General features: G+C 57.9%; 1 protein-coding gene across 11 annotated transcripts in view; it reads right to left on the reverse strand.

Moving 5' to 3' along the window:
- Positions 1-12,197, reverse strand: part of GRM4 (glutamate metabotropic receptor 4) — a 127,821-nt gene extending 115,624 nt beyond the window's left edge. For 7 of the 11 annotated variants that reach the window (XR_004028034.1, XM_030804107.1, XM_030804104.1 and 4 more), the window contains exon 1: positions 11,149-11,681. The gene's annotated coding sequence lies outside the window, so the exon portion shown is untranslated. Of the gene's footprint in view, positions 1-8,759; positions 8,837-11,148; positions 11,682-12,062 lie in introns of those variants that run through there. The other 4 variants (XM_030804108.1, XM_030804103.1, XM_030804110.1 and 1 more) reach the window with 3 other exon arrangements.
- Positions 12,198-12,804: the final 607 nt, after the last annotated feature.

Here is a 12,804-nt window from a genome sequence, read left to right on the forward strand (position 1 = left end):
AGAAGACATTAGCTAGTCTCATCTCTCATCAGGAGCCCGAGAGAAGGAGATGCTAGAGGTTATCGCCGAAGACTCCATAAATCTCCTGACTTGGTTTCCTCTCCGCCGTTGCTCGACTCTGGCTTAAATGGGAGAGTGTACGGCAGAAATTAGGTCATGTTTGAAGCTTCCTAAGGCCTGTACCCACTGCTATAGTAGCCCGGGCATCAGAGAGCGCACTCCCCAGGAACAGCCTCAAACTGGATTGGGAGGAAGAGGGGCCTTCCTCAACACACCCACATGAAGGAGAGCAAGAAACAGGTCCTATGGGCCCAATCCCATTATAGAGATGAGGAAACTGAGGCCCAGAGCAGGAGAGCATTTTGTCTGAGTCACACAGGGAGTGTGCAGTTTAATTACAAGCTCAGATAAAGTTTGGACAATGCCTACTGCAGCCCAGCTTTCCTGCTGTCAGCTCTGGAACCCGAGATACTTTGGCTTTTCCGGGGCTCAGAGACCCAGGAACGCAAATAAGGCCCCCTCAAGAAATTATCCTGGAATGCAGTGGTGTAGGCTGGGAGCTGCTCACTCTGAAGGCCAAGGGAAGGCCAGGGAGGAGCTGAGGCTGTGGGGGTTCTGGATTTTCATCCTGAATCAGGGAGCGCAAGGCGGACCCTGCACTCTTCCTGCTTCCACCCCAGCTACACAGCTACCCCAGGCAGAGTAGGGGAAACCCAGCAGCCCCTGCATGAGGAGCAGGCTTCCATTCAGCTTGCATGTCCTCCCTCCCTCCCTCTCCTGACTTTCTTCATCTCTCCATTTCTCCACTGCTCTTTCTCCCCACCCCCACTTCCTCCCCCTGAGAGCAGGGCTCGGGTTACGGCCTGAGCTACTGCACATTATTAAGATCATCATCATTATTATTGTTGTTGTGATTAAATATTTATCTGCAAGAGTAGAGAAGAGAACACCAGCCCTTCCTCATTCTCACTGCTAATTTGGGCTAATTTCCCCCGGGGGTTACTTCCCTCACCCCAGCCTCCCCACTCAAAGCCAGCAACCGCCCTCCCCACCACTTAGGAGGCCACAGGGAGAAGCGATGGAAGCTGAATCAGGGCTTGGCTGGGGGCCGAACCCAAGGCCCCCTTCCCCAGGGGTTTGTCAAATGAAGACCAGCAAGCCACTTGTCCATTCTGTGCCTCAGTTTCCCCAAGCAGTTGGAAGAGGAGCTTGTGTTGGCATTGCGAGGCTTCCCCAGAGATGTGGTCCCTCCATCGAGACCAAGCCGTGGTCTCAGGGTCATCCCACCCCCACCTGTCATTCCCCCCACAGAGTCCCTGACTGCTCCAGTTCTGGGCCAAGGGGAGGGAAGGAAGCTGCAGTGCCCCAGAGTCCAGCCTCAGCTCCTGAGCTTCTCCAGCCTTCTAGACCCTCATTTCACATTTCACCCCTTCCTCAAAATGCTCCCTTCACATTACCTCCTCAGAAACCAAGAATATGGCTACTAATTCTCCCTGGACCCATGCTGCAGGTGAACCGGTAGCCCAGAGGTATCACATAATTCTCTCAAAGTCACACAGCAAATCAAGATGCATCCAGGACTAGAAGCCACATCAGCCACACTGGGAAGCCCCAGTGAAGCTGACAGAAAGTTTCACAATACCACCCTCTCCCCTGGAGCCAGGAGCCAGGGACCTAGGACTGGGGGCCAAGGCCAGTGCTTTGGGGAAGGCTTAAGAGCCATTAAAATACAAGGCGGGGAGCTGCACCTGTATGGAGCTGTCATCATCACTCATTCCTTCCTGTGAATGAATTTACCAGATCTCTGTCCTAGATGGCTATGCATAGTGACAGGAGGTGGGGTATGAGTTGCTAATGCAAGTACCAGGTAATTCAGAATAGAGAAACCACAAGAGCCATAGACTAATTTCATGGTCCTGCTGCAGTAGCTAGAGATAAGGCGCATCCCTGCTAGTTCTCAGGAAAATCTGTAAAATGGGTGGGTTGGAGTGAAATCCAATCTGGGGGCCATACTGCCCCTGCTGACATATTTTCAGTTGTTGCAATGATGGAGGAGAGTCAGCTACTAGCCCGTGTGCAGGCAGGGGGCAGAGATGCTAACTGGCCAGCTGTGGGTGGGAGAGCCTGCACAGTTAAACACCATCCTGTCCAAATGCCGACAGTGCCCTGTTGAGAAATCACAGCAAATGACAACCACTGCCATGTGCCAAGCACTGTTCTAAGTGCTTTACCTACATTTTCTCATGTAATCCCCACATCCCTATGAGCTTCATGGTATTTTTATCCCTATCTCACAGATGAGGAAGCCAAGGCACCAAGTGCTTAAGTGACATCTAGCCAGGGGCACAGAGCTTGTGCAGGCTGCCAGTGCCCCTGGCTGCTCCTCTGTGCTGGCCCAGAGGATCTCTCAGGACTTGCCAGTTCTAAGGTCCTGTGAGTTTATGATCAGTTTCCATGAATTTCAAACAGAGGGCTTTTTGGCATCATGACAGGCTGTGTGCCGGGGCTACAGCAGGGCAGATTCAGGCTGGGAGACCAATGCGCAGCAGCTTTTGACAGTCAGGCCCTGCTTAGGCTTCCAGATTCTTCGTGAGGGCTCACACTGGTTTCTCCTTGAGGCTGGAGCACGTCTGGGCTGAGCAGTGCGTGCGCGCGTGCACACACACACACACACACACACACACACACGGGGAAGGACAGACGCCATGGGGGAAGAAGGCCTCCAAGAGGAGAAAGGCAAACACCCGCAGATTAGAATCAAGAGCCTGGAGCCCCAAGCTGGTCAGATCCCCTGCGAGACTTCCCTCCCACAGGACTGGGTCCCAGCCCCTGCCCATAGGTCCCTATTCACCCCTCAGTCCCACCAGGCCTGCCTTTTCTGAGCTTCTCCAGAGAGCTGGGCAAGCCACCGCCTCTTTTAGCTTCCCCTCCTTCCTTTGATCATGTAACAGGAACAAGGGAAAAGTAAAAATACCCCATGAGTGAAAGCAGAGGCCAGGTGTGGTGGGGTGGGTTGGGGTGGGGGCCAGGCGGATGCTCCCTTCCCCCGCAGGGTCTGCTTCCTTCTGCAGAGGGAGGAGCTGGGGGCACATAGAAGGGGTCCTTCTTTAAAGTCCTTTGCCCAGTTTTCAGACACTCCCCCGCCAATTCCAAAATAGCCAGGACAGCTCAAGCCTGGGTCAGTTAGGGGAATGCTTCCCCAGGTAAAATCACTGGGATGACTGTGAGTCCAAGCCAGTGTGGGCCCCACCCCAGACGGGCCTCTTCCCCCTTTCCTTTCCTTCTCCCTTCCCCACCACCCTCTCCCAGTCTCTCTCCTCTTCTTTGGCTCCACTAGGTTCCTTGGTTCCAGGGGAGGACAGAGCCAGGCGTGGAGGAATGAGAGCCCTGAGGGGCAGGGATGAGAGCGACTGGGTCACCTGCACACAGCAATAGCTCTCAGGCCAACAGTGTTTTCCAGAACATTCTTTCCAGTGAATGGGGATGTAAGGGGAGCTTGTGGGGGACAGCTGCAGGCTACTCCTTTCCCCAACCAACAGTCAGGGTAAGGGGGATGGGAGAGTCCCCACACATCCCAGCTGGGACCTCTCTGATATCTAGGGCTTTTGTGCAGGGACTCCAGGAACCTGCCTTGTGGCCACATCTAAGTTCCTTTTTTTTTTTTTTTTTTTGAGACAGGGTCTCACTCTGTTGCCTAGGCTGGAGTGCAGTGGTGCAATCACGCCTCACTGCAGCCTCAACCTCTCAGGCTCAAGTGATCCTCCTACCTCAGCCTCCTGAATAGCTGGGACTACAGGAATGTGCCACCATGCCCAGGTAATTTTTTTTTTTTTTTTTTGCAGAGATGACATCTCACTATGTTGCTTGCCCAGGCTGATCTCAAACTCCTGAACTCAAGCGATCCTCCAGCCTCAGCCTCCCAAAGTACTGGGAATACAGGTGTCAGCCACTTTGCCCGGCCCACTTCTTAGTATAATATTAACAAGCAGGACCTTCATGCTTTTCCAACTTCAGTCCTTCCCTCTGCATCCAGGGCCCAAGCCAGAAAGAACCACAAACCACAAAACAACAACCAGATCCGAAGAGAACTGCTGTGATTTACCAAATTCCCAATTACTTTTCACTGAGTTTCTTTTTATTCTTCCAAAACTAAGAAAATAGAACAAAACCCAAACGCCAGAATAAAGGGTAAATAGAGGGAACAACCTTGTCCTTTGTTTCCCAGGGTCAGGGTCATTGCCAGAGCCCCTGGCTCCTGCTCTTGGCCCTCTGAGGGTCAGCTCCCGTAGGAAAGGGGCTTGGGGACTCAGGCCCGAGCCCCTTGGGGTTCAGCAAAAAGAGCCAGGCCAAGAGCTCCCTCCCACCTTCCTCTCAGCTCCCAACCTTCTCTGTGTTCCCACCAGCACTTCCTTCATCTCCATTCACCTTTGCCTCTGCAGGGCCCACCCAGCCCAGGTGCTCAGGAGTGCTCTAGAATTGTGTATGGCTGTGTGGAGTCTGGTTTCAATTCCTGAGCTGTTTAGATGCCTCATCACCCACATCCCGCATCTCCCAGAAGAGGGATGGCAGCGCCACTGCCCCAAAGGGGAAATGAGGGAGAACCGAAGGCCTCTCCCTTCCCCTCACCTCTGTGACCCCTCTGCTATCCCTCCGGGCCCCCACTGGCTGGGCAGAGGTGTGGTTTGTAGGACAGGACAGGAATTGGGTTGTCAGAACTGTGCCACCCCTGCCAGCTGCACTGTATGACTCCCAGGCCATGGGGAAGGAGGATGACCAGTTAGCCCTTCAAATCCTAGCAGCACAGCCCTCCTCGTGCTGACCTCTGCAACCCAGCCCTGCACAGAGCCTGGCATCCCCAGCAGGCTTCGTGGAAGTGAATGAATGACGTGATGTGAGCCAAATGATTCCTGGGCCTCTTGTTCAAGTAATCTATCTCTGTGTTTAAGGCCCCTTCCATAAGCAATTCTTTAACCCACAGGAATGATTCTAATGGTGGAATGTGAGGCATAGTTTCAGGCAGGGAAACTAAGGATTGATTGAGCTATGAGGAGGCATCTTGGAACCTTCAACCCACCCCAGGCCAGCTGGGGCTTTATTCTGCCTAAAGAGAAGCGCTGCTCCCAGGCAGTCAGCCAGAATGGCCACAGCCGCATGCTAAGAGCTAAGAGCAAGAAGAAGGGCACAGTGGGGGTCTGGCCCCAACCCTCTTCCCTTTCCTTTCCCCCTGAGCTGCTCCAGCTCACCAGCCTCGACCAGGAAGCTTCCTGATGTCAGAAATCCCAGACCCCAATCCACAAGCTGTCCCCTCCCTGTTCTGCCAAAACAACAGGGCCCTGATTCAGAGGCGACTGGCTCTGTCATGGGCATGGGGTGGAATGCCCCAGAGGAGAGCAGGGAGGGAGGGAAAGAGGAAGTAATTCTTTTGCCTAATGCCAGTGTAAACGTGGAGCAGAAAACTTCAAATCCATTGCCCTTGCCTTCCCCCAACCTATGATTCCCTCCAGCCTCCTCTCTGTGAAGCTCTCCCTTCAAGAAGCAGCTGAGATCCTTCCTCCTCCAGGAAGCCTGCCCTGATTATTACAGTTTTATCTCCTTCCTCCGCAGTTAATGACACAGAACCTCTCTCGTGTTAACAATGACAAGGCTGGGAGCACATTAAAGGCCTGCATGGACAGCACTGCCCTCATCTCTATGTTCCCCATGCCCAGTCCAAGGTTCAGAACATAGGAAAGGCTCAGTAACTGACCAGGCAAAGCCAGCACCCTGCCCAGAGCAAAGCCCAGGACAGGGGATCTGCAGCAGTGCACCCAGTCCAGAGTGGCACTCGGACCTTGCACTGAATTCTCACAACTCTGTTGTGTGCTCAAGCATAGAAGACAGTCCCCTCTGTCACAACCATTCAGTCCCTCAGTGTGACATTCAAAGGTGCTCTGAGCACCCACTGTGTACCAGGCCCTGCTCTGGGTGGGCACTGGGGAAACAGTGGGAGTGAAACAGACACAAACGCCTGCCCTGTGGAGCCCACATCCCAAAGGGGGTAGGCACAGGACAGACAACAAATACATGAACACATAGATGGCTGGGACTTCAGGGGATCAGGCGATATGAAAAAAAATAAGGCAGGTAAGGGGACAGGGAATGACCCAGAAGGGCTTTTTCAGAAAAGAATAATCAGGGAAGGCTTCTCCGAGGAGGTGGCATTTGATCCTAGAGTAAAAGCAGTAAAGGCATGAGCCATGTGAACATCTGGGAGAAGAGGATTCCAAAGAGAAAGAACAGCAAGTGCAAAGGCCCTGAGGTGGGCACAGGCTTGGCACTTGATGTTCGAGGATGAGCAAGGAGGCCAACGTGACCAGGGGGCAGTGGGGAGAGGGTTGATGCGATGAGGTCAGAGAGGGCCTGGAGCACAAGATCAACAGGACCTTATCGACCACAGTGTGGACAGGGAAATGAGGGGCCACGGAAGGATTTGAGCACAGCACAGGCAGGGACTCATCACCAGAGAAACCTGAGACCTAGAAGGACAGCCACCTGCCAAGGCCACAGCAGCTCACAGCAGCAAGTCCCATCGACAAGGCAAGCACATCTCATCAGCCCTTGGGCCTCCCTGCTCAGCCTAGAAAATGCCCCACCCTGACCTTCGTCCTCTCCCAGAGCCAGGGGACCAGCCACCAGGCTCATGCTTGCCTGGATCTCCTCCATCCAGCAGGCCCCAACCATGCAGACCCCCAGGCCTCTCCTCCCCATCCCTACATGCCACCATCTCTAGTTTTCCAGCACAAGACCCAAGTGGGCAAGTGTCTTTGTTTGCAGCTGTTACTATTGTGGGCTTCGCCGCTAATACTGCTTCTTCCTCTCTCCTCCCTCTTCCTGTCCCCTCAACAACCCAGCACTGCCCTGGAAAGCAGGGGCCACTGGCTTAGCCCAATCAACATACAAACTGCACCGCATGAATATAACTGTGGTTGGTGGGGAGACTTCCATCCCTCGGCTGCACCGAGGTCAGGCACTGAAAAGGGGCAGTGAGTGGCACCTGAGAAGCAATCACCCTCCACAAGCTTAGGAATCAGGTCGAGTCTCCAATCTTTATTTCTATATTTAAACCTAAAAATAACCCTGTAGCAATGACAGAGTTTTTACTAGAAGTCATGCCCCCAACCAGGAAATAGATCCAGGGGCTAGCTTGTTTCACCCTAAGGAACAGAGGGGTGGCTGGGAGAGCCGAGTGTGAAGGACTGGGTGGAACCCAGACCTCCTGGTTCCCATGCTGGTGGCCCAGCCCGGGGAGAGCAGCTGCCCAAGCTCTCCTAGGACTCACCATCATCACCGCCAATGGGCGGCCAGTGCCTTCTCGGGAGAACTGAGGGCCTTAACTAGACACCACAGCCTGCCTGTCAGCATGGCTCAGCCCCAAATGGCATGGGCTGGCATTATGGGCTGGCATTTCCCAATTACCACAGATAATATCTACCTTAATTGAATGGGGTCCAGATAATGTCATTATGCACTGCGTTCCCCAATTTATTTAATATACGTGTGTGCACATATATTTATGCCTCACTGCTGCCACGAGATTGCTAAATGGTGAGGTTAATAATAAAACATTTCGACGGGAGTCATCAGCTTTAATTTAAGGGGTGATTTTTACCATCCTTGTGGTGCTTGTTTTTCCAAGGAGCCAAGTGAAACATGGACAGACTGGAACAGTCTCTCGGGCCTGCAGGCGAGGAAGGGGGGTGGACAGGGCCGTGGGGTGGGCTGGTTGCTAGCTAGCAGGTTTCATCTCTTCTAAGCAAGTTCCATTGACATGCCTCCCTTCCAGGAGCAGGCTCAGGCAAGGCAAGCCAGGTGGAGGGGAGAAGTGGGAAACCAAGGCAGAAGCCCCCAGGGCAGGCAGGGAGAAGGAATTGGTTGTGAAGGAGGAACTACCAGCCTCAGATTCATCTGGGAGGCAGCAGGGAGAGGGAGGCCAGAGACAGTACACAGAGAGAGGAGAGACATAGACAGCTCGCAGGGCCAAGAAAAAGCAGCCTGCACTCTACAGGGACCAAACGCAGCAAAACCCTCTAACTTAATTTTTTATAGTCCCCTGCTAACTAGGGCAGAGGTGACACTTAAAATGAGCCCTCTCCGTTCTTTCCAGGAGCCATCAGTCTGAGTGGGAGTGACAGAGAGCTGGTGTCCACTGCTCCAGGCCCATGCCCACCAGTGCAAGCCCCGTTAGGCCCGCCAAGACAGCCAGCAGCTCTCCTGCAGCCCCAGTGAGTGGGGCCAGAGCTCCAATGCCAGCTCCCCGCATGCCTTCTTCAGGAGGCAAAGGCGGCCGCCACTCTGCAGAAATGAGATAACCTGCCAGCCAACAGCCGGTAGGCCCAGCTGTCCAGGCTGCCGGTGCGGCCTGCCCACTGGAAAGTTGGGTTCTAGGCCGAGCAGAGGAGGACAGTGGGGTGGGCAGATATCTTGGGGTGGGTGGTAATTAGAGGCTGCCGACTCCACACTTGTCTAAGAGAGAGGACACATCTATCAGCTGTAATTATTCAGCTCAGGAGGCTGTGGGTTCTGCTCCCATCTTTTGCTGCCAGCTGTCCCCCTGCAGCAGGGCGGGTATGGGTGTGGCCACACATCCTGGCGCTGGACTGTGGACCCCTCAGGAAGTGGGTGGGGGCTGCAGAGCCCTTCTGGGCCTGAGCCCGGCCCCCTGACCCTTCTGGCTAGCACACTGCTCAGTTCCAGGCTCACTCGCTTGCTCTCTCACCTACCTCGGGCTGCCTGCCGCTGTGCAAGGCGCTCCCTCCCAGAGACGTCACGCCTCCAACGGAATGAAGCCGCCCAGACGCAGGTCGGGGGAGGAGGGAGGGGGGGGAAGAGGGAGGACGGGGCGGGGGGGGGAAGGAGGAGCGGCCTACGCAAGGCCACTGAGGCCCAGAAAGCAGCTCAACTCCTGACATGCTCCCGCCTCCCCTCCGCCTGCTCAGGACCTGTGCTTAGTGACGAGCTACATGCCGCCCCCCCCACCAATATATCTCGCTCCTGAAAATGCCTGAGAATCCATGAGTGGAGTAGAGCACTCCTTTGGGTTACGCCTTGCCATCTTCCTCTCCCATCTCTCTTAAATGCAGATACCCCTGGAAAGGGTAGTCCCTGAAGTGGCTGAGGTGAGGGATGTGGGGGGGGATAACTTTTGGGGTATTTTTGTCTCTGACAGGTATGAAGGTATTGGCAGGTAGGCAAAAGCTTATGTGTAAAAGGACAGAAGTTGGAGGAACATAAAGACAGTGGCCACCCAGTTCACAAGGGGACATCATGCCCAGCCCAGTGCTGAGCAGAGGCTTGGAGGCACCATCCTCAAAGCCCCCCCACCCACCCCACCCCACCCCAAGGACAGGATCTGACCAAGGGCTGGTGAAGCCCTCCAGGAAGTCAGAGAGCGGACAAGGCTCCAACCTCCACTCTCCACCGCAGCCAGGCCCATTTCGAGGGCCGGTTCACCAGTCCCCAGAGCCTGCCAAGAAGAGGTGATGAGGCCCCTGCGCTATGGGTGATCACACCCCAGAGTACCCAGACGCCTCTGCGGAAGTTCTGCCACCTCCGAAAAGGCTCCTGCTAGACCTCCCCTCTTCAGGAAAGCTTGCCCCTACCTTAGGCCGGAAGGCCCTGAGGCCCTTCTGGGCTCCGAGGAGCTGAGCATGCAGACCCAGAGCCTGAGGCCCAGCATCCCATTGGGATCCGGGGGAAAGTGGGGCTAGCCCAGGACGCATTCCGGGAGTGTAGGGAGATGAGAATGAGGGCATTCTTCACGTCCACCATTGGCTGGCCCCAGGGCAGGAGGCTGAGCGCTGCAAAATGGCAGGGTGTGGGATGGGGTGCTCCGTATGGAGACCCTGGGAGCACTGCCCTCCCCGCCTGCCCTAGGCCCCCACTCACCCCAGAACGGACAAGGCGAGGGACTATAATGGGAACACACATGCCCCTTCCTCCCTGTCACTTCGGGCTTTCTGCCAGATTGACACAGGGGCAGCCACCGCTCTGAGAGACACGTGGCTTCGGGCATCCAGCTAGGCAAGCCCAGCTCAGTCGGTGTCCGGAAAGGCCGCGTTCTCCCGCGCCAGGGGCCGGCATGGTGCGGAGAGGGGAGAAAGAAGCAAGGCGCCTCCTCCGAAAGGGACTGAAAGTCTGAGGGCGGGATGTCACTCAGGGCCTAGGGGCAGGGGGCGCTCGTACGTTCGGGCCTCAGGACTCCCTGCGGCCGCCGATGCTGCTGCCCCATCTCAGCACAAACAGCCTCAGACCGCCCTGGTGCGGGGGCGCCTCTAGCAGTCGAGGCCTCCACCTCCCGGCCCCGCCCCCGCGCGGGGAGGAGACGCCTCCCACCTGCGAGCGCCGGGAAAGACCGACCCCTGAGCAGGGACCCCCAGCACACACGCGCGTACACACATGCACACACAGAGACCACGGCGGGTCCGCTCGCCCGGAGGCCGCGTAGACGCGCAGGTTCATCACGGTCCCGGGGAGGGACGCTCCCGAGTGTCCGGAGAGAGCCTGATCCTGAAGTCCTGGGGCTGCAGGGAGACCCCAGACCCTAGAGACCACCACAACCTGCCGAGGCCATGGGCAAGCGGTTGCCGGGCTCCGGCCGGTGGCGAAGGCGGCGCTGGGGCGGGCATGGGAGCCGGACGCGGTGCCTGGGAAAGGAGCCGAGGCGCGCGAGGCTGGGTGCCCTCCCGCCGGGAGACTGCCGGGAAGAAGTGCAAATAATGCCCCGCGCCCCCGCCTGTCCTGCCTCTCCGCAGACGGGGATGCGCTAATGCCGCCGCCCCCACCTGAAAGCTGGCACGACCCTCCATCCGTTGGAAGCCCCTGTATACAGAGGCAGTACTTTCCACCGGGCCCGCAAAAAAGCTTCTGCCCCATTCCCTCCCTCGGGCACCCGGAAAGCCTGCCTTAGCCCCGAGGGGAGACCCTCTAGTTCAGGTCCCGCGCCCTCCGGCCCCTAAGTCTCCGGGGGCGCCGGCTCTCCTCGGAGCACTCCAAGCGCGGGAGCTCGCCGGAGGCCACCTCCCCGAGCCCCGATGTCCCCGCCGCAGCCCTCGCCCCAGGAGGCCGGAGGGCACGGTCCCCTCTGTCCGTCCCCCTCGGGCCACAACTCACCGCGCGCCAGCAAGGTTTAAGCCGCGGCGAGGGGTCCGCTGCGTGCCCGCCTGCCCCGGGGGCGCAGGCAGGCGACGGCCGGAGGCACGGTTCTCGCGGTGCCCACAGCCCGGGCCGCGGCGGGCGGCGCTGACGCTGCGGACCGAGCGCGCCGCGGAGCCGCCCGGAGTCCCGGACGCAGCAGGGATGAGCTGGCGGCCGCCCGGCCGGAGCCGCCGCCAAGCGCGCGGCGTTCGGCTGCTGCTCCGGCAAGCGAGCAAGCGAGAGGGGGATCGGCGGCAACCCCTGCTCCTGCTGCGGCGGGGCCCGGCATCCGAGCCGGAAGGAGCGGGAGAGGCGGCAAGGGGAGCTGGGTCTGGCCGAGAGCTCCGGGCTAGGAAGGGAGCGGAGCGGGAGCGACCAGCGAGCGCAGCCGGCCGAGGTACGGGCGCCTGGCGGCGCCGCGGCAGCGGCAACAGCAGCAGGAAAAAAAAAAAATGAGAGCGAGCTAGAGAGCGCGCTGGAGAGCCAGCGAGAGAGGGAGCGAGAGACGAGAGAGCGAGGAAGGCGCTGAGAGGGGAGGCTGCGGGAGAGGGCGGGAGCGCCGGGAAGCGCAAGGGGGCGAGGGGGCCGCAGCCGCTGGCCCCGGCGCCCACAGCCGCTGCTGCACCCGAGGAGGCACGAGACCAGCCCAGCAAGTTTGCGCTGAAAGTGCGGGCCAAGCTCACGAGGCTTCTGCCGGCCTTTTAAAGAGAGAGCACCTGGAGCCCTCCCCCTACCCCACACCTCCACCTCCGGAAGGCCAGGGCTCTCGCGGCGCCCTGCCACCCCTCCACACCCGCCCTGCTGGCAGCTCCCCTTCCACCACACCCCACCGGCGCCCTCTTCCGGAAGCCCCCCCTTCCTCCTCCCCGTGCGCGTGCCAGCTCACCTACCCCGAGGACATGGCGGGGACCCCTTCTCACCCCAGAGGGGGAGGGTCAGGAACATAGCCTCCCCAACACACACCCAGAAAAGTACAGCAAAGCACAGGGACGCAGAGGGGCGCGCTACTCCCCCACCCTGGTGCGTCACTGGAACCTCACACATCCGCGCGCACGTGGCGTATGCCCCCATGTGGCATGTTCATTTGCTCACCCCACTGCTCCTGATTCAAGTCTATAACAAGGGGAGAAACTGAGGCCCAGTGAGGTGACTACACTTGCCCCAGATCTCACAGCCTGTCCAGGGAACACTTTCCACAAAGCCCCCTTACCACCTCAAAACCCCACCAGGCTAGGGAAACACCCCACCCGCTGGTCTCCCTCCAGCACTGGATGGCAAAAGTGTAACAGGTGGCCTCCTGGTCGGCAGGCTGCAGTGAGACTCGGGAAGAATCCCTTAGTCAACCATAGAGCCAGCTCGCCCCCTTCCCAGAGGGGACTTGAAAACTCTCAGGAGAGGGTTGGTTAGAGGCAGGCAGCGGCAGAAGTGAGGGAGCCACGCAGCCCTGTTAGGATTGCAAGAGCATCTCACCCCGGACTGCAGAAGTGGCTTCAATCAGAGCCGTGATGTGTGACTGTCCTTGTCCTGGGGAGGGCGCACAACACTGTGCCAGGGAGCTGGGGGAAGAAGGTGGCAGGCAGCAGAGCTGGAGAGGCTGGCCAGAGGCCTCCCTGCCCATCAGTACCTCGACCC

This window comes from Nomascus leucogenys, chromosome 22a (assembly GCF_006542625.1).
Source record: "Nomascus leucogenys isolate Asia chromosome 22a, Asia_NLE_v1, whole genome shotgun sequence".
NCBI lineage: Eukaryota > Metazoa > Chordata > Mammalia > Primates > Hylobatidae > Nomascus > Nomascus leucogenys.